Raw genomic sequence first — 23,578 nt, forward strand, 5'->3', positions numbered from 1 at the left:
GCCTGCTGTTCAAACAACTAGCAGAGCCTCCTCAGCCTCCCTACAATGAAAGCTGCTGACGCCGCAGCTTTTCTCCCATCTTATAGTCTCTGCCCTCAATCTCCCTTGATCAGGAACTTCAGAGAAAACTTGCAAATTTATGCATTTTTCTTTCTTTTCTTTTCTTTTCCTTTTTTTTTTTTTTTTTTTTTTTTTTTTTTTTTTTTACAGCTGGAGAGGATAGCCCAGGATATGCCAAGTAAATCTGGCTCTGAGAAAGGAATGACCAGGAAGGAAAAATGCCAGAAAGCAACAAAGAATATTTTCATTAATCTGGATAGTAGCCTGACTATATGTACACATTAACTGCATCAAGAGAATTGTACAATTTCCCTTTGTATGTCCATATATTACTAAATTACAGTATTAATTGTGATGCAGTTTGAAGCAAAGGAATGTCATTATTTGTACTAAAAATTCTTCTTAGAAAATCACTTTGTCTGTGCACTACACATTTGTATGGGGATGTTACATCAATGGAAGGGTGTTCCTTTCAAGCTTTAAGACACTTAATGGTAAGACGAGCCTCCTCCACTCTCCCCAACAGATAACTGAAAAGCTGCTTTTAAGACGTTCGACCTTGAGAAGACTTTGGCTCATTTACCGTGGTCAAGAACATTCTAGGAGCCTTTCAAAGTCAATTGAGTTTCCACTGAAGAGTTAGGCGAGTCCTGCTCCCAGCTCAATCTCCAAGGCTATTTTTATCCATCCGACTGACAGATCAAGTGGCACTGATCAGCACACCTGCTTCTCTGTGCTGAGGGGCAGAGGGAGCAAAAACTGGAGCTCATACATCAATGTGTCACCGGCCGGGACTGTCCAACAGGCCCTTGGGAACAAGCTCCCACCTCTAGGTCATGACCGGAGACCCACCCAAAATCCCACTTCCAGTCTGGACTGGCCTCAATGCCACAATAACGTTCTATTTGGAGATGGGCGAACTGTTAGCTACTGGCTAGCCTGGCTACCGGCCTGTTATTATAAGGCACAAAAGGAAGTAAAATAAAACAGCTAGGACACCGCAGGATGCCGATGTAGATTTGAAATATTAGACCTCCTCAAAAGAATTTCCACAACCTTGCCCCACACACCTGTGCTGAGAATTTTCTGTCTTCCCTGCTCTCGAGTTGTCAGGAGATTTCCACCTCCCACTCTCAATCCTTCACTTTGCTTGTACGAGAGAGTACTTGAGAGTTGTCTGACATGCAATATTTACGGTGTATGTGTCTTCCATGAAGGACTGAGGCCTGTCAAAGTGCTGTGAACATTTTGAGCAAGCTGTGATGGCCATTGAAACATAGGGCTTTTAGACAGTGGCTGTTGGCCTTGGTTGCTGTTTCTGAAGCTTGATATGACCACAGTAGCGCACAGATCTGACAGATGGAAGACTTCTGACTCCATCCCCTGCTGGGCAGGTGAAGCCTTCTAATTAGGACTGCAGCAGAGAGGCAGCGTTCACAGACCTCCAGAGGCCTTGTCACACTGTGGCTGAGTGCTGATGGTACAAATGTTACAACGGACAGGGCAAGATTGAGCAACAAGCGCTTTCAAGGGGTTGCTTGTTACAGTACATTGCAAGAATATTGAGCCTTAGTCCTGGCTACAGCTTTTTAGTGCCTGAGGCTCAGAACCTCAATGAGATCAGATGACATATTTTTAAATTGGGAGTAATTTGTCAGTCTTGAGGCTAGTGATGCATTACTAATGTTGCTAATGTATTTTTTTCTCTTCTTCTCTTTCTTCTATGTGCTGGGAACTGTGTACACATCCACCCATTCGTCAATCAGGTGAGTCTACCTTCCTAGATACTGCAGTTAATGTCACATTTCACTACAGCTGATGCTGCTTTTCCAAGCCTTTAAAGATAAAAGTCTGTACAATTTAGTTAATCTTGTGGCATTATTAAATTGCGCTGACTGAGATGTGGAAAGAAAATTCTCAGTCATCGTGACAGCTCAAACTCCAAACAGCAGAATCAGTTTAAAGCAGTTGGAATTACCTTTCCTAGCAACACATCTCATCTTCATTCTGTCATCTACATCAGAGGCAATACATTGATCACTCCGTTAATACAGTCACTGTCTCTTTCCTGTGTACGGTCCCGTGTGGTCATCTGAGTTCAAATTATCTGGTCACCTCTCAGCTGACCTGTTATACTTCCTCCAATGCAGCACAGTGCAGACAGTTTTTAAAAACTCCCCATGGTCACTGTTCTCCTACTGTTGTATTTGTTGTTTCGCCGTGATGTATCGGCCTAATAATCAGTGCAACCAAGCCGACCAACAATATATTGTGCGACAGTTGGTGGTGCCTTGGGACGATCGGCTTTATAGTGGTGAGTACATTACATATTATTGAGAGAGTAGACAACATGCACCTTGAGGCTTGTTGGTTTGCTACAGACTTGGGAGGATGCATAAATCTGCCAGCGCAATATTCTTCAACTTGAAGAGAAGTTTTTGATTTGCTGAAACCTGATCTTAAATTACAAGGCGCAATCCAAAGCTTGAAACGTGCAGTTTAAGAAAGCTGCATAAAAATGGATGCTTTGTGCTTGTGGGGTTGGTGTGTGTGTGTATGTGTGTGTGACTGTGATTGGCTGAGAGTATATTGTACCAAGCTAAACTGTCACAACTAACACTGGCACAGATTTCCGATTACTCTGAGAGAACAGAGCAGCATATTGGCTTTTTACTGCATTGAGGATTTGGCTCATAGAGACGGTTTGATGAATGTCTTGACACATCTGTGACCATTATTTTAGAACACTCCAGAAAAATCAATAGTGTTTGCTCCGACTGCCCAAGGCAATGATATCCATGAATGCTTTATTTACCTCTTTATGCTTGAAGATTTGAAGCGCTATTCAGTGTTGACTAATGAATGAACTGCCCTGCCAAACACTCCAGCTTTGGTGCACAGGAGTATCTAATCACCTCCAAATGTCACTCTAGCTGTCTCCCATTCATATTCCATTCACCCTCCACCTCATCAATAATAGGTAAGGAGTGAGCTCAGTGGAGACGCACCGGGGAAAATGTGGTGTCCCTGTGCCCCAATGAGGGCCCACGGAGTCCTGGAGGCGAGGATGGTTGCTAGCCTTCTCCTCCTGTTCCTCCGAGTTAATGAGGCAGATGTCAGTTAGGCCAAAGGAGGTCCTCCGTGGTGTATTGAGTTTAGAAGCAAATCAGGGCCCACCTCTATAATTGGCACCTGATGTGTCGGATGAACTCGGTACGCTGACATTCATTACACTTAATAATGCACTCTAGGCTCCGTGTGCCTCTCTCTAACCAGCTGTCTGCTCACAAACCCTAATGCCATTAGGCTTCAAAGCCGAGGTGTCAAGTATTGCTTTTGACACAAGTCCTCTGCGGTGGAGGAGCATGCAAGAGTGAGCTATTTGTCCACCAGGCTGTCTTGCCCTCTTGGACATCCATCACTCCACTGAGCTAGACAGAGCCATGTTCAGGTGAAGAGTGATTTCCTTCAGCCTGATGTAGATATACCCAGGGCACAGGCAACACTTTCAGAAGAATGTATGATTATGGCTGGCTGTCATGTGGGCAACACCAAGACAGCCTTATCTGGCTGAACCTCCCTGTCATCAGGTGTACTGCTAGTGAGCCATGCTGGCTCCTGCTGCCAATCAGAGAGCCCAGTGGACTGATGTCCCTGCCAGGACACTGTCGCATATGCCGAATGCAGAACACTCCGCTGGCAATAGTGGACCAGCCTGTCCTCTCCAATCAGGCTTGAGTTCCCCAGTATTGCTGTGTGTGCAGGAAGCGTGTCTGCAGAGAGCAAAGCTCCTTCAGCTGAAGGATCTGAGGCCCTGCTCTGCTGGAAAAAAACAGAACCGTCTCCGATTCTGCCCCTTCCACACTTTCCTGGCAGAACAGGCAGAGGGGATAGTGTGCTAATACGTTACTTGTCACACACATATGCCTTTTGCATTCAGCAAAAGGCATATGTGTAGCTTCCTGCATAGTAAAGGTATGGTTAAAACAGATTCAAATGTACATTTTTCGTTTTTGTTATCATTCGTGAGTGGTGCAATGAAACAAAATTTTGGACATTGGATTTGGAGCTCCTCCTACCTGTGAGAGATGAGAGTAAACAATATTTAGTGACATGTGCACAATAAAGATGAGAAATGTGAGTCTTTGGAAATTAGACTCCATCGAGACGTTATCCTATTTTAAAGGTGTAGTGAAGCCTTGGTGGTATAGCCCCCTCCCCCCTCGCGATGAGTGGTGGTGATGATGGGATGAAGAAAATGGCTGGATTTGGATGGATGTGGTGAGCTCAGACCTAGCCGCTGGAAACTGGAAGGGAATGGGGTGGAGGAGGTTCCCAGCGATTCACACTCAAATGACAGCTAAGAGCAGCAGAGAGGAGAACACATTTAAAGTTTGACAGCAACGATATGATTGGCTGATGGAGGTCATGGCGAAATATTTTTGGTTTACTGAGGAGTATACACCCATATTGATTACAAAGAAGGCAGGAGAAGAGGGAGAGAGACAGAGAGAGAGAGAGAGAGATGTGAAAGAATGTAGACAACCTGACTAGACAGTATTGCCAGTATACTGCAATGGAGGTGTTCCCAAAGTGTGGCAAATAAACATGTCAGTAGCCACTAAACAAAATTATAAGCCAATTATCTCTTCCTAATTGGGCTAATGTCAAAAACTGCTCATTTGAAATATGCAAATAATGTGTTGAGCACTAAACATGACTGAAAGCTCCAGATTCAGGGAGAGGCTCGAGACAGCCTGTCTCTTTGTATCCGTATGTCTGAACGCAGCGGGAGGCTGCTCTGCAGCTGCATGGGCTGAAGCTCTAGACTACTTTTGCTGAGTCTGACCAGACACTGAATCATTGTCAACCTAATATCACTTACAGTATGAGCAGCACTAGTATGGATGAGAAGTGTTTAAAGACATTTTCTATGTTTCTAACAGAACAGACCCCATGCAACACTACCAGTGCTAACAGTGCAGCTAGCATACAACACAGTTAGACCTGCTAAGATAAGCTACTAGTTAAAGATAAGCTTCTGACTAAATCCCTATTTACACATTCTGACTAAGCAAGTAAGAGTAAGCAATTTCTTTCTACACATCGTTTCCAAGTAGCTTATAATAGTTTTATCATATTGAATGGGATGCCTTTTAACTTTTGTTTTTAAGGATCAGCTTTTCCCACATTCCAACACTAGTACCTTTAGTTTTGTTGTCACTCCCTCACACCAGAGCACATTTGCATAAAGTTAAACCTCAACTTCTCAGCTGCTCCTTGTCGAGATCTAGCAAGACTTTGCATGGCAGCCTGTCACGCCTCTAGTATGTGTGAACGCCGTGGAACTTTGTAACTTGTTTTTGAAAAGTGCTCTACAAATAAAGATTATTATTAACTTTGTCATGACACAAACTAAAAATACAAAAGAGGACAAAGTAATAGCTGAGAAAGTTATTTTTTTTACTTTAAACATCACCTTATAAAGCTGTAGTGAACATTTATGTTGTTTAATATGAAAATAATGAAAAAAAACTTTTATTCACACAACCAGCTGACACGATGCAACATTAGCTTCCATCTGGAGTTGTATTTCTGGCCATCAGTAATATATATGATCTGTCTGGATTTTGTTCTCCACAAATTCCAGAGGGAGCTACCTGACTCTTTAGCAGCTAACTGCGCTGCTATGTTCATCAGTTAGTTGCTAACTTGTTTACCTGCTGTTTAGTGCTGGACAGGTAGTGTAGGCTAATAGTGGATTTATCATAACTTTTTCACTGAAAACAGCTGCCGACTCCATCTGGAAACAAGACTGATGAGAGCAGAGAGAGTGAACCAAAACACTCAAGTTGTGGGCTGTGAAACCTAAACAATGAGCTAAAAGATGACAAAAACGCCTTGTTAAGATGCAAAGTTCAGTGATAATTCTTTAGGGGTCTGTCAGTCGAGCAACCCCTTTTATAATAAACAGTCATTGAATCAATTATTAACATGAAAATATTTGTGAGTGCAGCTTTAACTTTTTTTTCACCAAAGACACCACCAAAATACAATTAAATAATTGTGTGATATCAGTTTACAGTTTGATTGATTACAAGCAACACCTTGTTTAAGTGATTATATTGAAATGTTGCACATGATGTGGATTTTCTTTACTAATCTATTTGATGTGAAGGTAGGTTACTATGAAATGGCATGAAAGAGATACTGTATTGTTGTATTGTTAATTCTGCTGAATACAAAGGCCTTGCTTTTCCCATGAAGTCAAGCAGGGTGCAATTAGGAGGGCTCTAATGATATTCATTTAGACTTTCTTTAATGAAGCTTCATGCGTTTCAGCTTACGAGAGCACTGCAAGACTATAATCATTTCCATTTTCCGATTGTGCAACAATAGTATACAATCACACAGTAGCACTTTTTTGACCAACAACAAGCAGAGTTTATTGCAGAGACAAAAGGTGACAGAGAAGGATTTTATAGGTTTAATCACAAACAATTAATTTCAATCTGGGCTATTCAGAAAGAAAATGCCTCACATTACAGTGATGCATTATGTATTTATTCATTAGCGAGGGAGTGAGTTAAATGTTAGCTGAGCGTCTTGTGGCAGTAGGATCGTTGAGAGGAAGAAATCTGATGCATTTTTGTCTCTGATATCGAACTGCACAATAAAGGCTGTCAGCAAATTCGGGCAAAGTGGAGCAGCTGAGACAAAGGAGAGATGAGAGGCGTAGATAATGACTGGTGTTGTTTTATTCATCCGCGGGAATGAATGCTGACCAGTGTTTGTTTGTGTTGAACTCATTGTGTTTGCAGTCAGAACTGTGAATCTGTGAGTGCGTAATTAATTCCCTTCTGACTGCCAGCCAGCAATGGCTTCTGATGTACAGGGAGGAAAATCAAGTCTGGTTTGCACTGTCAACACAGCACGGAACACAGCAGTTGTTAATGTGACTCCCAGGCCCCTTTGGAGATAAACCTGGCAAACTTTAAGGTTTTTTTTAATAATCAGCTTTTCTCTCTGAAGTCCAAATGGATTAAGCTACATATTCATAGTCAATAATTGGTACTATACTTGTTGTAGTACAGCGTGTCTAGAAACCACACAAAGATTTTTAGATTTTTAGAAGCACGGACTTGCCCTGTACAGGGGAGGACGATCGATTTTCGCGCAAAACGCAAATGAGAAATCCGTGTCTGATCCTAGTATTTTGTCACCCTATGCATGCCACACACCTCCGTGAAGCTAGGAGGCTCAGCCAGAATCTCAAACCAACCATTTTTATCCACACCAAACACACATCAAACACCAAGAATCTAAATGAGCTTATATCACAACATTAATCGCTCTGTAAACACTGTACATGCCTTTAGTTATTGGCATCCACTTATCTCTCGTCTCATCCTACACCGCCATCCGACCGCTAAAGAAAGCTCAGCTCCAGCTCTGATCAGCTGTGTAACTCTTATCACTCAAATCACAAAACTCACAGAGTTATTAGCCAGATAATAATAAGCACCAAGAAACATGTACAGTTACAATCGCTGACTTACTTTTGCCGTTGCCGCTTTTTTCAGTCCAAAAACAGCTGTTGTTTGTGTGTGTAAAAATATGTGTGTCTTGGTATTGCGCAATCCGTCTGAGCTCTTATGTTTCATTTCTCTCGAGAAACTGAAGGAGAGAAGAAGTGTGTTGCTTTGGAACAGATGGTCTTATCGTCGTCTAACAACCGACCCGTAGTAGCTCAAACGATTCGTCTGCTCAATACGAAGAGATAGAGCAGCCCTGTAGGATGTTCTGTACTCGAGTTGTGGGCCTGTAAAGCATGGGAGTTCTTTTGGTCATGGGAATGTTGATGAATATTCTATTAAAATATAGATTTTATACCAGGCAAGGATGAAAATATCACATTTTTCTTTGTTGCATCTCCATTTACTCTTTAATAGCAAAATAAATTGGTTCATTTACAGTATTCATATTCATATTCCTTAGCTTCTGACCTATCAAAGGAGACCAGAATTATGCATCTGGGCTTAATGGTTGAGGAGTTATTCCTGATTCATTTTGGGTATGCTATTTTACACGTTTTTCCTGGAAATAGGTGTCTGTTTCCAAGAGGTTAAAGTTTAAAAGGACAGACTACGTAAAAGTTTACCAGGTTGTATAACAAACCCTTGATGTTTAATATCTCAATGCTTTACTTTACCCAGATTAAACTTTATGTTCCAAACTTACAGTTGTAAAATCTGCAGCTAAATATTACTTCCAAGAGTCCTGAGTCGATACTTGTGTCCCTGCAGAAAGGGATTGTACTGAGAGAACTAACTTGTCATGAAAGAGCAGGCAGTCCTCACAGTTTCAGGTGGGCTGTGTGCTTGATGTTGAGCTCAATACAATGATGCACACCTGTTCACTTTCCCAGCTGTTTTAACCAGCCTTGCACTTTAAAACATAGCACTTTTTTCACTATGAATCTTTATTTATTTTTGTTGTTCAAGTCACCATCCACAGAATCCTTGACTGGCAAGTAAACTTAATCTAACTTAGTCTATCTGGGGACAACAATATTGGTCTGTGAGTCCAGCTTTGGTCCAGACTAAAATGTCTCAACAACTCTTATTAGATGGTTTACCACCAAATAGAGTGTTGGAATTTATGATCAATACCCGAAAAGCTAATGACATTTGTCAACATAATAAACTTTATACCTGCTAAACATCAGCATGTTAACAATATCCTTATGAGCATACCACCATGCTAATGTTAACAATTAGCTCAAAGTACAGCTTTGCCAAACTGTTCTCATTTGCAACTACTAGGGCTGTCCCCGACTAAGGATTTACATAGTCGAATCAGAATCATCAAGTCCTGCCTATAGTCGACTGATAGTCGAATCATGTGTGTTTTTGTGCACGGCGATTGTGAGCGGAGGGGTGGACACAAGGTCACTGTGCTTTAATCTTGAGAAGCTGCAGAGCTGCAGTCTCTATTCAAATTAAACTGTAAATTTTCTGCTAAACCTGTTGACCCCTTTCTCTCTCTCTCTCTCTCTCTCTCTCTCTCTCTCTCTCTCACTATTTACCGGTCTTGTGCAGAGTTTTGCGTGCATTCCATGCTGCGACAACATGGCGCATTTCCTCGTGGGTCTATTTTAAGTAGCCGTCTATTTAAAAATGATATAATATTCTTTGTGTGGTTCATCAACGGTGATAAATTATCCGAAAGTCCCGCGAGGTGCGGACAACTCAACACTGTGAAGCTGGGGATCGGTCTCTTCGGCAAGTGCCACTACACACATAGGCTACACGCTATGCCTACACATGGGACCCAGGGTTAGGGTTTGGATTTATTCACTCACTTTAAAAACATTTATTGAAACTTTTATTCTTTTTACATATTTATTTACAGCATTAAACATTGAAATGTATATTGTAATAGGCTGTATATTACCTTATTGGGAGAAAACTGGTAGTTCTATGTAAAATCAGACATTGAGCACCCCCATATCGCCAAAATGGCATGATCCTTGTTTCGCTGCGAAGCTAAACTGTGAGATTGACAGTCGAATCAGGCTCCGCCCATCGAAGCATTGAATCTTCGACTATTCGGGGTCAGCCCTACCAACTAGTCACTTATGGACGCTTGGTCACCCTTAGTTTCTCTTTTTAATGCACTGGGTACCATTTAGCATCATTTTTCTACATGTAGGGCATTCAAGTTAACAAGTACAAATATGCGGCGTCTGGTCAAGTTAGCAATAATACATATACGCTATATTGCCAAAAGTTTTGGGTCACCTGCTTTTTCACGCACGAAGGTTAATGACATCCCAGATTTAATATGGAGTTGGCCCACCCTTTGCAGCTGTAACAGCTTCATCTCTTCTGGGAAGGCTTTCCACAAGGTTTAGGAGTGTGTTCATGGCAATTTTTGAACATTCTTCTAGAAGCGCATTTGTGAGGTCAGGCACAGATGGACAAGAAGGCCTGGCTCGTGGTCTCCACTCTAATTCATCCCTAACGTGTTCCATTGGGTTGGGGTCAGGACTTTGTGCAGGCAAGTTCTCCACATAAAACTCGCTCATGCATGTCTTTATGGACTTTGCTTTGTGCACTGGTGCACAGTCATGTTGGAACAGAAAGGGGCCTTCCCCAAACTGTTTCCACAAAGTTGGGAGCATGAAATTGTCCAAAATGTCTTGCATTAACAGTTCCTTTCACTGGAACTAAGGGTCCAAGCCTAACCCCTGAAAAACAACCCCACACCATAATCCCCCCTCCACCAAACTTTACACTTGGCACACTGCATCCGACTCTTTGCATTGGACTTGGTGATGTAAGGCTTGGATGCAGCTGTTCGGCCATGAAAACCCATTCCATGAGGCTCTCTACACACTGTTCTTGAGCTAATCCAAAAGCCACACAATGTTTGGAGGTCTATAGCTACTGACTCTGCAGAAAGTTGGTGACTTCTGCGTACTCTGCGCCTCAGCATGCGCTGACCCCGCTCTGTGATTTTATGTGGCCTACCACTTTGTGGCTGCATTTCTGTTGTTACCAATCGCTTCCACTTTGTTATAACACCACTAACAGTTGACTGTGGAATATTTAGTAGTGAGGAAATTTCACAAATTAACTTATCGCACAGGTGGCAATCTATCACAGTACCACGCTTGAATTCACTGAGCTCATGAGAGCAACCCATTCTTTCACAAATGTTTGTAGAAGCAGTCTGCATGCCCAGGTGCTTGATTTTAAACACCTGTGGTCATGGAAGTGATTGGAACACCTGAATTTAATGATTCAGAGGTTAAAACTAGTTGTTAACATGTGGAAACAGTTTCAGTCTCAGTTTGGTTAGGTTTCGGCAACAAAAACTACTTGGTTAGATTTAGGAAAAGAGATTGCTTTGGGTTACTGGGTTAAGTTACTTTACGTTACTTATGCTACGTAGGTTTAGTAATGTTATTTACATAACATAACTAAACACAATCAATGTTGACTTTTTGCTTCACAAGAGAAACAAACTCCGACATGCAAGTCCGGTTGCGTTGAACTATGACGCTAAAAGCTGCCATGTGCCACTGTTTTCTTTCTAGGGGTCTTCTGCATTTTTCTGGCAGCGAAAACAGAGGTTTGAATGTTAAACAAAATGATGAATTGGGTAGTTAGAATAAGCAGTGATTGCTGCCATGGCTGAGTAGATAATAAAGAGCACCTTTAAACCTTTAAAACTTTTACAAAATGCTACAGAACCATGTTGACTCTTTGACTGACAGTTAATTGTGTCGAGTGCAAAAACTCCAGAGCGTCTGGCAGAATGATAAAGTTCTCGAATCAATAATAAAAAATAATTTAAAGAAACATTTTCCCCAAGACAAATACTTAAAAAACAGTATTTCAAAATCTAAGTAAATTTCAACCATAACTGATCAATCTACTGCAATGTTTTGGTTAATGTTTATTATATTTGAGTGATTTAAATGTTAACTCGGGCACAAAGCAGATACCTAATTCGTATTCCAGTGTCCTGTATATAGCTATCAAAGCAATGACCCTTTAGCACCAGAGATGTTACTAAAATCAAAAAAGAACCACAAAGGCTTCCTCTTCAAAGCAGATCAGCATATCTGGAAAGATCATTGTTCATTTCCTGTTCTTCGTGAAACATTTAGGTGTTCTGTATTTGCAAGAGACTGGCTGCGCCGGCCGAGCAGCCTAGATGAAACAGCCTTGCCCTCTGTGTACTTTTGCCCTCTGTTAAACTTGGCAATGAGCTGCACTTTCAAGTCTGCTGAATGTGGGTCACACAGCGCTCTGCTTGTGGTCTCTGTGGTCTTGCTCTGCATAAATAACAGCACATCAGTAGCTACTTCAAACAAGCTCCGCGGGGCTGAGACAAGACTCACTGTGCCAAACATTGGTGTAGACTTTCTTGTTTCTTCTGCTCAGTCCACCAAAGGCTTGTTTTTGGACACTCGCTGAATTGTGAAATTGTTGAGATTTGCCCAAACTGTCTGTCTGTCTGAGTGAAACGTAGTCTTGAATTAAATCTGAACTTGTCTTTGGGGAGGCTTCTGCTCTAATTGCACCTGCATGTACTTGTTTAGGATGTTTAGAATATATAAATAGAGTATACTTTTCAAATAAACAGCATCTCTGGTTTGGTAGCATTAACTCTGTCAAAGCTGAAACCTATCTTCCCCTCAAACTGTATCTGTCTCCGGAGCGTTTAAGGATCTTCTCTATGGAAAATAATGAGGCCACCAGTGGAGAGGTAATGTTGAATAAGCGGGATCCTCTCCTGGCTCTTGTTAAGTGTCAGTGAAGTGGAGTAAAACCTTTGGCAAAGCTGTCCACACCAACATGAGGCGAGCATATTTTTATTAAGGCCTTTTAAAGGCCTGTCTTGAGAACATCTTTGTCTGTCATGGTAGAGAAATCCCGTTCGGCTCTTAAACTGTTTTAAAAGACAGTTTCAGACACAGATTGTTCATCACAGCACGGCTGCCACTCTTCATGACATTAAGTAGTGTGCTGCCCTGGCGTGAAGGTCAAAGATGACAACTTCAAGATGGACGAAGAAGTTCAGTGTTTCAGTAGTGGACAGTAGAAGCTTTGAACAAAACAGAGAAGCACTGAAAAGAAAGGATAAAAAAACCAGGATGACAATAATATTTAACTCTAATGTCTAGCACAGTAAAGAAAACTACATTGCACATAAAAACAGTGACTGTGATAATTTATTCTGTTCAAAACATACAGGTTGAGTGTGGACTGCAGTGGCATGATGAAGAAACCTGTTCACTGCAATATTATATTTTCAAATGAACAGCCACAGCTGTTTGAGATTTACTGAAGCGAACGAGTTCTCAGATTAATGACTTTCTGTGCATGTAAAATAAGTTAAGTAAGCTGTGTGTGTGTGTGTGTGTGTGTGTGTGTGTGTGTGGAGGAGGGGTTATTACTAGTGTAGGACGTGTGATTAACAGGAAGACACACATGAGACATGGCAAGAGAGAGAAATAACAACAAAACATAAAAATACAGATTAGCTTAAGTGATTAGCAGGAGCTATCTGAGTAAAATGTAATAGATACAGTTAGATTTTTTAGAAGTTTGTGTGTAAGGAACTATTATATGACTATATAATGGGGAAAGAAAGAATAAAAGAATCAAATTGGACCGCTGGATCAGATCAGGATTTGGTCTAACCATTTCTAATTTATTCTAATTTATTTCTTTTATCAATTTATAAATTGATGAATATATGTGAATAGTGTCTGTGTGTTTGACATGAAGTTAATTTAAAGTAAACTTTTGCTCCACATTGTGAGGGTTCAACTTATTGCTATTCCAGGTGAACTCTAACTGTAGTAAAGAATCTTACACAAAGGAGGGATAAGCACTTTAAGGCGACATGTGATTAAATACCTACAGAAATATTATTAACATTTTTATATTACATGTATTCAAGGGCGGCACGGTGGTGCAACTTATTGTCGCCTCACAGCAAGAAGGTCGTGGGATCAAACCCCAGTTGCCCTTTCTGTGTGGAGTTTGCATGTTCTCCTGTGTCTGCGGGTGCCCCGGCTTCCTCCCACCGTCCAAAGACATGCGGACTAGGTTGATTGGTGACCCTTAATTGTCCTTAGGTGTGCGTGTGAGTGGTTGTTTGTCTATGTGTGACCCTGCGCTGTCCAGGGTGTACCCCGCCTTTCGCCCGATGTCAGCTGGGATTGGCTCCAGCCCCCCGCGACCCTGTACACAGGATAAGCAGTTGACGATGGATGGATGGATGGATATTACATGTATTCATTTAGCTGACGCTTTTATCCAAAGCGACGTATAGCCGTGTTACCATCAATGTTTTTTAATGCGCATTTTGAAGTATCGCAATAAGAAAAGGTTGATGGGAACAGTGAAATTCGAAGGAAAAAAATCCATAACTTCGCCAAAAAGTTTTTACGCTCGCTTGAGGTGGTCTTTGCCTTCGTCGTAAAAGAGTTAATGCGCTAGATGGAAGATGGAAAGACTTTATCCGAATAAGTTCTGATATAGTACTTGTAATTCACATCTGATCAGCTGTTTCTGCTGTCGGCGTCTTGCCCGGTTGTGCAGGGTTCTGCATGCCTGCCAGGAATTTCATGCACCTCGTGGCTGGTAACGCTCATTTGTGCTGAGAAAAGAGGTGGATGCAAATCTCGACAGGTAGCCTTCATCATCTGTTCTGCCGAATTATGCATTCACCTCTTAAAGGTCCTTTTCAGATACTTTGCTCTGCGCACTGATCAAACGGGGTTATCACTGCATATTTTTTGCTGAATCTCAATGAATGCTTCTATTGAGTGCAATAAAATATTAACGACTCTGAACGTTCATAAAATATATACTTCAAATCATCACCATTGATGAACCCCACAAAGGATATTAGAGCGTTTATAAGCATTAGTTGGAGGTGCATGCAATTCTTGGCAGGCATGCAAAACTCGCTTATCACTGGATATTCCCATAACGTGCGGAGACATGGCTGGCAACTTGCCCGCTTGAAACACATTTCTTAGGACCTCTCTCCATTTTTCTAAGATCAATGGCCATCAGTTCCATGCGGCTGGTTTTGTTTCTGGTTTGGGACCCATACGTCTTGTTTATTACAGCCATGTGTAACGTCAAATACTGACATAACTACACTTACCGTTGCCTGGTGTATTTGCTCCAAACCAGCTTTTTTTTTTGCGACATTTCAAAAGTACGCTTAAAATTCGCATGACAATAAGATGGGAACATGGTTTACGTCAGAGATCACACGCCTCTGGAACAACTAGGGGTTACGTGTCTTGCTTAGGGACACATTGGTGGATATAACACAGTAGGGAATTGAACCCGGATCTCTCACACCAAAGACACATGTCTTATCCACTGCACCATCGCAAACCCTGCTTGTGGTAAATACCCCAAATAATCTAATCTAAATAAAGCCCTGTCTCCTACAAAATACATTCATATGCTATGCTTTGCTTAGACTTGGCTTATTTATTTATTAAAATTAATTTTTTGCAGTTCAGTTAGTGTGACACCTATACAGCACATAAGTCATAAGAAGGAAATAAAACACTACTGAAGAAGTTTAATACAAGATGTTCGAGTTGCCTAAACATAACCATAAATAAGTTTAGTTTAGTTGATATTGTACGGAAAGTATGTTGACTGTCAATGTTTTGCAGAAAAGTTAAAATAAGTGCTGTCAATAGAATCAGTGGTCAGACATGTCACCTCAGTGGCATTTTGTTTTCACAAAAACGCGTTTGCTAATAAAAATGAGTTATAATGGAATATAATTTTTAGACGCCGCACAATGTATACTTATATATGAATACTTATATTCAGATTATCATTGTGATTCATGTATCTTTGATTATGTGCATCTGAATGGATCCTGGTTACAGAAACACAGTGCTTGTTTTGGTTTTGAGGAAACTGATTAATGAGAAAAAAAGTCTGCATGCAAACACCCGATCCAGATATTTCATCACTGTATGATAGCAGCAAAAGTTTGTCACATTTAGCCAGTAAAACAAACAATTTGCCGGTAAAGAGAATACTTTTGGTTGAAGTGAGCATGTTAAGCACGGGCATAACATAATTAAACTTGGTTGGGACATTTTGTGCTTGATATGAAAAGCTATTTGAGTGCCTATAAATTCATCAGTTTATTGGCTTCAGAGCTCACCTGTCTGTGTGTCTCTACGTTGGTCAAGCAGCTGCTATCAGGATTTAAGTGACAAAACGATGCATTAAATAGTGTGCATGCCATCTCCTGTCTTTGACCCCTACAATAATAATTCCTGATCCACACATGAGAGGGGGCGGGGCTGGGGTTGTTATTTATTAATGAAATATTACACACTACATTCTAATTGTGGGGTCAGTATCATTGTAGAAAACGACCTGCAAATAAAGCTGCACGTCTCATCTCCTGTCTTTGACAGTTGTGGCATAACAAAAAGCCTGTTTTCTCCTCTTTGAGATGCGTTCCCAGACACTCTTTACCAGATTTCACTCAGTCTCTGTGTCTGTCATTCAATTCTGTGCTGACTCTGTACTCCTCCTCAGAGAGTGGAGACATCAACAGATCCATGGGAGACATCAGGGCGTTCAGAGACCGCTCCCCTCTGTCAGCTTTTCTTTCGTGCTTCATGTGTGATGCGGGAGCAGTGTTGAAGCAAGCAGCCGCCTTTGAAACAGCATATTTGATTGCAGCAGGCTTGTTGTTAGGACTGAACTCAGCTGCTGGAAACTGGCTCACAAAACAGTCAAGGTCAGATGCACAAGTAGTCACTCGTACATGACAAGACACACACACTGCCCCCCCTTTTTCCATTCTTAATTAGCATTAATCACTGGCCTTTTTGTAAATGCTGCTGGCTGCCAATTATCAATGATTACGCACTATTAGCTTCTGGGAAGGTGACAAAGGTCAGGGCTAGCCCTTTTCACTGGACATTATTCAGTAGAATGCTGCATGGTAATAGCAATGAAAATAACTTTTCCTGACATATTTATGATAATTACCATTTAGCTAGAAATGTGCCACTAGCCGTAACCTCACTGAACTGTAGTCATAGTTCGGGTCGACCACAGCAACATGGACTACATGGATGGACATGTGTCGTTGTTTGCCCGATCCCCGAAGACAAGCACTGTTAGATTACCTATGTTCAAAGGGATTCATGCTCATTATTATATATTAAATTTATATCATGTACATTTATTTTATGATTGTTGTCAAGTACAAATTAGAGGTATATGTACTTAGTATTTTATTTTCATGCCACTTTCTACTTCTACTCCACTACATCTCAGAGGAAAATATTGTACTTTTTACTTCACTACAGCTTCAGTTATTATTTACTTTACAAAATAAGATTTTTACACACAAAACATATAAAGAGTTTATAAAATATGATGTTTTGTTATAAACTACCCAACATTTTATACAGCTAGTACATTAGTTGACTGAAATTTAATTGCCACCATCACAGGTGTGAAGATTAGCTGCTTTTTCTTTAGATTATTTTAATGTATTTGAATCATTGAGGTTTAGAGTGACAAAACAAGCATTGTGAAGGTGTCACTTGGTGAAGGTGCTATTGCATTCAAGGTCTATTAGGTCAAGGTCTGTTTTCTTGTGAGGTTAAATTCTGTAAAAAATATATATAGAAGAGTTTAGCCTAACAGCATGTGGAGTGTTCCAGTGAGCTTTTTAATCACAAAGATTTGATACATTTAAAAAAAGCAATTATAAATTGATTACTAAAATTTGCATTTAAATGATTCATTAGGAAGCGTTACATAAAATTTATTTTCTCTTTTTTTTTTCAATAAATATTTTATTGCATTTTCATTGTACATTCATTTTCTGTCACTTTTTGCCACAGCAGAGAAATGGAAGATAGCATCAATTCATCGGTGCATTATAAATACTGTATTTACATACAGGACATATAAAACAATAATGTTGACTGAGGAAGAGAGAATATGATGGCTTGTGGGTTTTCTGCATTCATTCTTTAAATGATAAATTGATGAATAAACTTTATGAAAGATTTACAAAGTTCATTTAAAAGTTTACTTTTTAGTATTCCATTATCAACATGTCTTTTTAACATTTACAGTTTCATTTTATGATCACTTTAATTTAAAGAGCCCCATTTTAGCTTGAACACACCCCCGGCACAAATTAAAGAAATTTACTGTAGTTGTACCAAAAAGTGGCCACACACTGTTAAAGGAGACATAAGCTGTTGTTTTTCTCATTTATTTTTAGTTTATTCATATGGCATTTATATTGCAGTATGAATTGATCGAAGCATGACCCCAGACTAAATCAAAGATTCCAGGGCTAAGCCTTGGATCACAACAGTCCCTGCTACTGTAAACACTGTTTCAGTGCCACACTACAGTAGCACATATGTGTCAACCTGATTTGCAAACTTAGAGTATTTAAAGCAGCATTAATAGATTTTTTGGGCCACAAGCTGAAAACTCAACATAGCTGCTAATGTCTGAGCTAAGGAGAGAACTGTCAATCATTTATTCTCTTTCTGTACAGCCCAGTTGAAATTACTTCTCTCCCATGCAATATGCCTATTCAGCCTTGCCAGACTACAATAAGCAAAGCTAAAATTGTGAGCTGGCGTTGCCAGGCGACAGCAATTTTTGCCTTTTTGGTTTGCTCACTTTGCCTTAGACTGCCTCATCTACTTCGTCTTCAGTTAGTGGTTTCCAATGTGAAGAAAGTAATAAGAATAGTTAGGAGTAGGGGATGAACCCCCCACTCTCCCAACCCAAACGCACACCTGTCTAGATTCTACCTGTGTGATTTTTTTAACATTGGTGCAAAATGGCAGCTCTAGATTGAACCCACTGCTTTCATTCTGAGGGACTGAGATCAAAACTTGACATTTGCTGTTGATGTTTCAGATAGCTGAATTATGTTCTGCTGTCAAACTGTGCTGGAGCTGTGTTGAAAATATCTTGACATCTAATTTACATTTGGCTGGTTATCCACAAAAATAAGAGAAATAAACCAACAAACAACAAAATGGACCCAGAAATACAGCATACATTACCAAGGAATGTTTTGAGTTTCAGGGTAGATGTTTCCATTAAAGGTCTCCTTTTGATATTGGCATTAATTGGATCTTTGACAGGCTTTTTTGAATGACATGAGTCAGGGTGGCAATCCAATTGTAATGGCACACATTTTAGTAATGAGCTTTACAACATTTGCTCATCTTCTTTACTACTGAATAAAGTTAGAGCTGTGCCCCCAGTTAAGAATGCAGCACATATGTGGAATAGAAAAAGATAAATAAATAATGGAAGCAGAAGGCAAAGGAGGGATTTGAAACTCATTTGCATTGCACAATTGATTTCTCGCAACTACCCTGTCCGCAATGTCAGTCATTGCCTCTTTTGAGTTTTAATTAAATCCCCGACTGAGTTCTGTTCGAATTTCTGATTTGAAGCCGCAGTCAATAGCAGCAAAGTGTCCAAAGATTGGGCCCTGTTCACTAAATCAATTCCAACAATGCTTCCAGGCCTGTGCCTCTGCAGAGGGAGTCGGCTACACAATGGGTGTCAGAGGAGATAATATCTACCCGCTTGTAACCATCCCGTCCCTGCTGGGGGGAACACTTCACCATAGGCCTGTCAGTTCTCCTTCCTCCTCCTGCCTCCTCGTGATATGATCTCATTTTACATAATTATAATGTGATACCGCTCATAATGGATGGTAATGAAGATTGAATTATCCACATTGTAATGGATACAGAAGCACGTGGCATATATATTGCATGATAATTCCTTCTACATATTGCATTGATAACATATAATTTGCACATATGTGGATGTACTACATATATTCACAATTATTAATACAATGTACCTATATACTAAATAGTACATGACACACCCATAAATATTCTGTGTTCAACTTAATGAAATCTGATCCGTATGCAAAGCCTTAAGTCAATTGGATCTTAATTATATTCTACAGCATAGATATGTGGTATCCCCTGGTAATGAAGCATGGAAAATATGAGGTTTCCTGAACAAAGTGGTGCGGTAGCCTACATGAATAGGACCCACTGAGGACCCAGGTACCTGCTTCCGCTCATTACACCTCACCTCCGGCAGGTTCTGTGTTGCATTTTTAATGAAATGGAGACGGGAGCAACAGCTTTCATTTCACATCTCACATTCCTTCACACAGCGAAGTCATCTGTCAGAGATGATAAACTCCAATTTGGTGAGAGGTCAAGTGAAATATTAACAAAGGCCTCCAGCAAACCACCCAATCAATTACAAAATGATATATTCATAAATCAATGGGATGGAGCTGACAGCTGAAATGCTTCGTTGCAGGGAGATTGGCATATTGGCTTTTGGTGCAAATTGAGAATTTCTTTAATCTTGGCCAGCTCTCTATGTTCATGGTAAAGTTACCAGTTTCATCTGATTTACTTCCAGATGTACCATTGCAGTAGGCCCAGCAGAACACTCCTGCTGCTGTTCTCAACTTGAGGGAGACATTCATTATGTGCTGCCAAAGAATCCTCCATAATCATAAACTCTTATGCTTATATACAATAAAATGTGTACACATTAAAGTGAGACAACTGTGCAACTTTTGGCAGAAGAAGAAGCTTAATCTTCCTCATACAAATGATAAGTTGAATTCATAAGCTGTGAAATGTATACTCCATACTTTTGCTGATACAGCTTTACTTGATCTGATATTCCCAGTAACTTATGTTGGCTTATGTTACCTAATGTACACCTTTGTTCTTCTCTACTTGTGTTACTGTTAGGGTTAGGTTTGACACTTTGGTGTGGGCCAAATGACTGCACAGAGGCTGCTTGGAAAGGTTGGTCTACATGTGCTTCTGGTGTAATTTACGGCGCAAACGCAAACTAACCACGGGATTGGGTGATACAAGACAAGTGACATTAGTATAAATTTAAAAGGCAACCACTATTAAATTTGAACAATCCATGTGCTGACAATTGGAATTGCCAAGCAAGCAAGCTCTTAAGTGATCTATATAATAATGGAAAATCATTTGGTAGCCACAATTGGGAGTACATGGCGCAGGGGACAGAGTGCTCGTCTATTTATCAGAAGGTCAGTGGTTTGATCCCTGGCTCGTCCATGTATCCATGTATTCCAAGTGTCCTTGCGCAAGACGCTGAACCACAAATGTGAATGAATGAGGTTCAGTTGGCACCTTGGCCTCTGCTTTGCATGTGAATTGGGTGAAAGTGATGTAGTGTAAAGTGCTTTGAGTGGTTGGTAAGACTAGAAAGGCACTATACAAATACAGACTATTTACATATGTGCGTCAGGACTAGTGCAGAAAGTCTATCACCAAAAGCTGTCAGTTCATGTGACTCCAAGTTTATACTCTGTTTGTTTTAGTGTGATTATCTGACGTCAATAAAAAAGCAGCAATGTATGTATTTTTTTGTCTTTGGTCTGGAGCAAATTAATTGAACAATGTTTCAGCGTTACAGATACATAAGCTTACTTTAATGTTATATAGTGAGTTACTGCTTTCATCTAAGAGCCAAACGTCATGGCTTTCATTCCTTTATGTGTGCACATGAAACTATGGGGGTTTCTTTGGCAATCCAAAGACATAAACATCTCGAACCCCATTGGAGATGTCTGTGATAGACCTATCAGGATTGTTTGCTTTCCACCCTGCAAATGCTTAAATAGGCTCCTCCTCAAAAACTAAATGGTGTATAAACTACTGAACAGGATGCTCCAATTACTGTTGTGCCACAGTGGAAAGTAGGAATATAAATTCAGCAGAGCCAGATGGGTTGCATTAATGCATAGAAACTATCTGTGCTCTGTCTGTATCTGTGATTGTGTGAGTACAACTGTGGTGGAAGCACCTTGAGTTTCCCTCTGCAGTATAAAGCAGAGTGTTAAATAAGATTTACCAGAGCCGCCTCAACTCGGGCTTAGAGGCCATTTCCCCTGAATCCCAGTGTGGGCCCTCTGTGGCCCTCATCAGCCAGCTTGTAAATAAATCAGCCCCAACCATATGGTTCTCGTCTTTTGAGATTCAATTTACCTCACGACCGCTGAGCCTCTGTGCACTTTCCTCACATCAGGAGACAGCAGCGAGCTGGACAGTTAGAGTTTAAAGAGGAGGGGTGGAGGGTAGGGCGGGGAGCCAGGTTTATGCAGAGTGAGTCCTGAGTTTCTCTCTGTTTGACAGGGAAGTTTTGTTAGAATTAGAGATTTGTCAGGCAATCACAGTAACTAGAAAAGTGCACTCAGTAAAATGCAGATCACCACCAGCCCTGGTATCTTAAACAATGTATGAATAACAACAAGTCATTTCGTGTGTTATCACACTTTCAGATATGTAATATCTCTGCTGAGTCAGCACGCATGCAGGTGTGATTTAGTCTTCCCTCCTTTTCACCTCAATGACTAACAAATTCATTTTAATTCAGTTATAAACTCCTGGACTTTAATTTAATATTTACTAATCAGGCAGAAATCTCACGTCAGTGTTGTGCCGGGTTGTGTGTGTACCTCGCGGGACGTTTGAATAATTTATCACCATTGATGAACCACACAAAAAATATTACAGCGGTTTGACGTGCATGCACAACTCGGCACAAGATGTAGGTGAATGGCAGGCTAGCACAGCAGAGAGAAAACAGTCAACAATAAGCTGTAAATGTACAGTGTAAGTTATAGTGACTAATGAAGACAAGTTTGCTCAGCCCTGGCCTAAAACACACACACACACGCGTGATCGACGATCAGTCAACTATAGGCAAGATTTGACAACCTATTGTAGACAACTTGCATAATGTACTTATTTTAACCACAATCTCTTACTAAACCTAACCAAGTAGTTTTGTTGCCTAAACCTAACTAAACTATGATCATTTCACAGTGTTTACCATGAGTTCAAAGTCATGTGATGGTCCTGTACGCATGTTACAAAAATTTGCCACGATAATATTTGTTGAATTACTTTTTAGTGTGTGGAATAGACAAAAGCTTGTACCTATTTTTGTGGCAGTTGTTGTGTTCTGGCCTCTTTTGCTCTGGCACAGAAAGAGAATGTCCCCATTGTTAATCCTCCCTCAATGCTCTGATTATTTTGGTAGATTTTCCAAATAGCCATTGATGATCACAAAACCACACCCAACTGAATTAAAAACCAGGAAGTCACTGCACCCAGTTGCTGTTCACCACCACTCCCCTTAAAAAAACACTTTTTTTGTACATTTGTGTTTAGGTATGAATTAGTGAGTTTATGAGGTGCTGGTAGACATATTTTTAAACTTTAGACACAACCAGGCTACCTGCTTTCCCTGCTTCCAGTCTTTATGCTAGGTTAAGCTAAAACATCCTGGTTTTAGCGCCTCACTTAAAAGGTATAATATAACTTATACTTGTCTGCTTTCAAATATCTAAAAACTTTACAACAATTTTCAAACCCAAAGAAATCTGTGATTTTAATCAAGGTAATGGTGCATTTGATTTGGTTTTCTGTCAGTGGTGTCATTTCCCTTTGCATATGTGTCAGTGCTGTCATAAATTGACTATTTATCCACTGCTAAGCCACATTTTTACGATACACTTTTTAGGTCTTTTAATATATATATTTTAAGTGGATGAAGGATAAAGTTATCAGAGCAAATGTAGATGTGCCTTAAATATGTATCCTTTTCAATGTCCAGCAGGGGCGACTAAAGAAGCCAGATTGTATAAAGGTCTATGACAAAATTACCCTACTTCTTACCTGATGTATTTCCTCAGTAAACACTTTCCTAATGGGTTTATGGTTTCAATCACTACTTTCAAGTCTTCTATGATACAACATGATATTCATTTAGTAAATTATGGTCCCATTTAGAGGATGCCTTAAAGCATGGCTACTTTGTGATTGACAGCAACGCTCAAATTAAAG

The 23,578-nt window shown here is 40.3% G+C and overlaps 1 protein-coding gene across 4 annotated transcripts in view; it reads left to right on the top strand.

The window, feature by feature from the left end:
• The window catches only part of unc5db (unc-5 netrin receptor Db), a 191,026-nt gene that overhangs the window by 46,570 nt on the left and 120,878 nt on the right, over window positions 1-23,578 (top strand). The window lies entirely within an intron of this gene.

Source organism: Micropterus salmoides, unplaced genomic scaffold (genome assembly GCF_014851395.1).
Source record: "Micropterus salmoides isolate LMB-PRFRI ecotype aquatic unplaced genomic scaffold, ASM1485139v1 Ms_hic_scaffold_7, whole genome shotgun sequence".
NCBI classification, from domain to species: domain Eukaryota; kingdom Metazoa; phylum Chordata; class Actinopteri; order Centrarchiformes; family Centrarchidae; genus Micropterus; species Micropterus salmoides.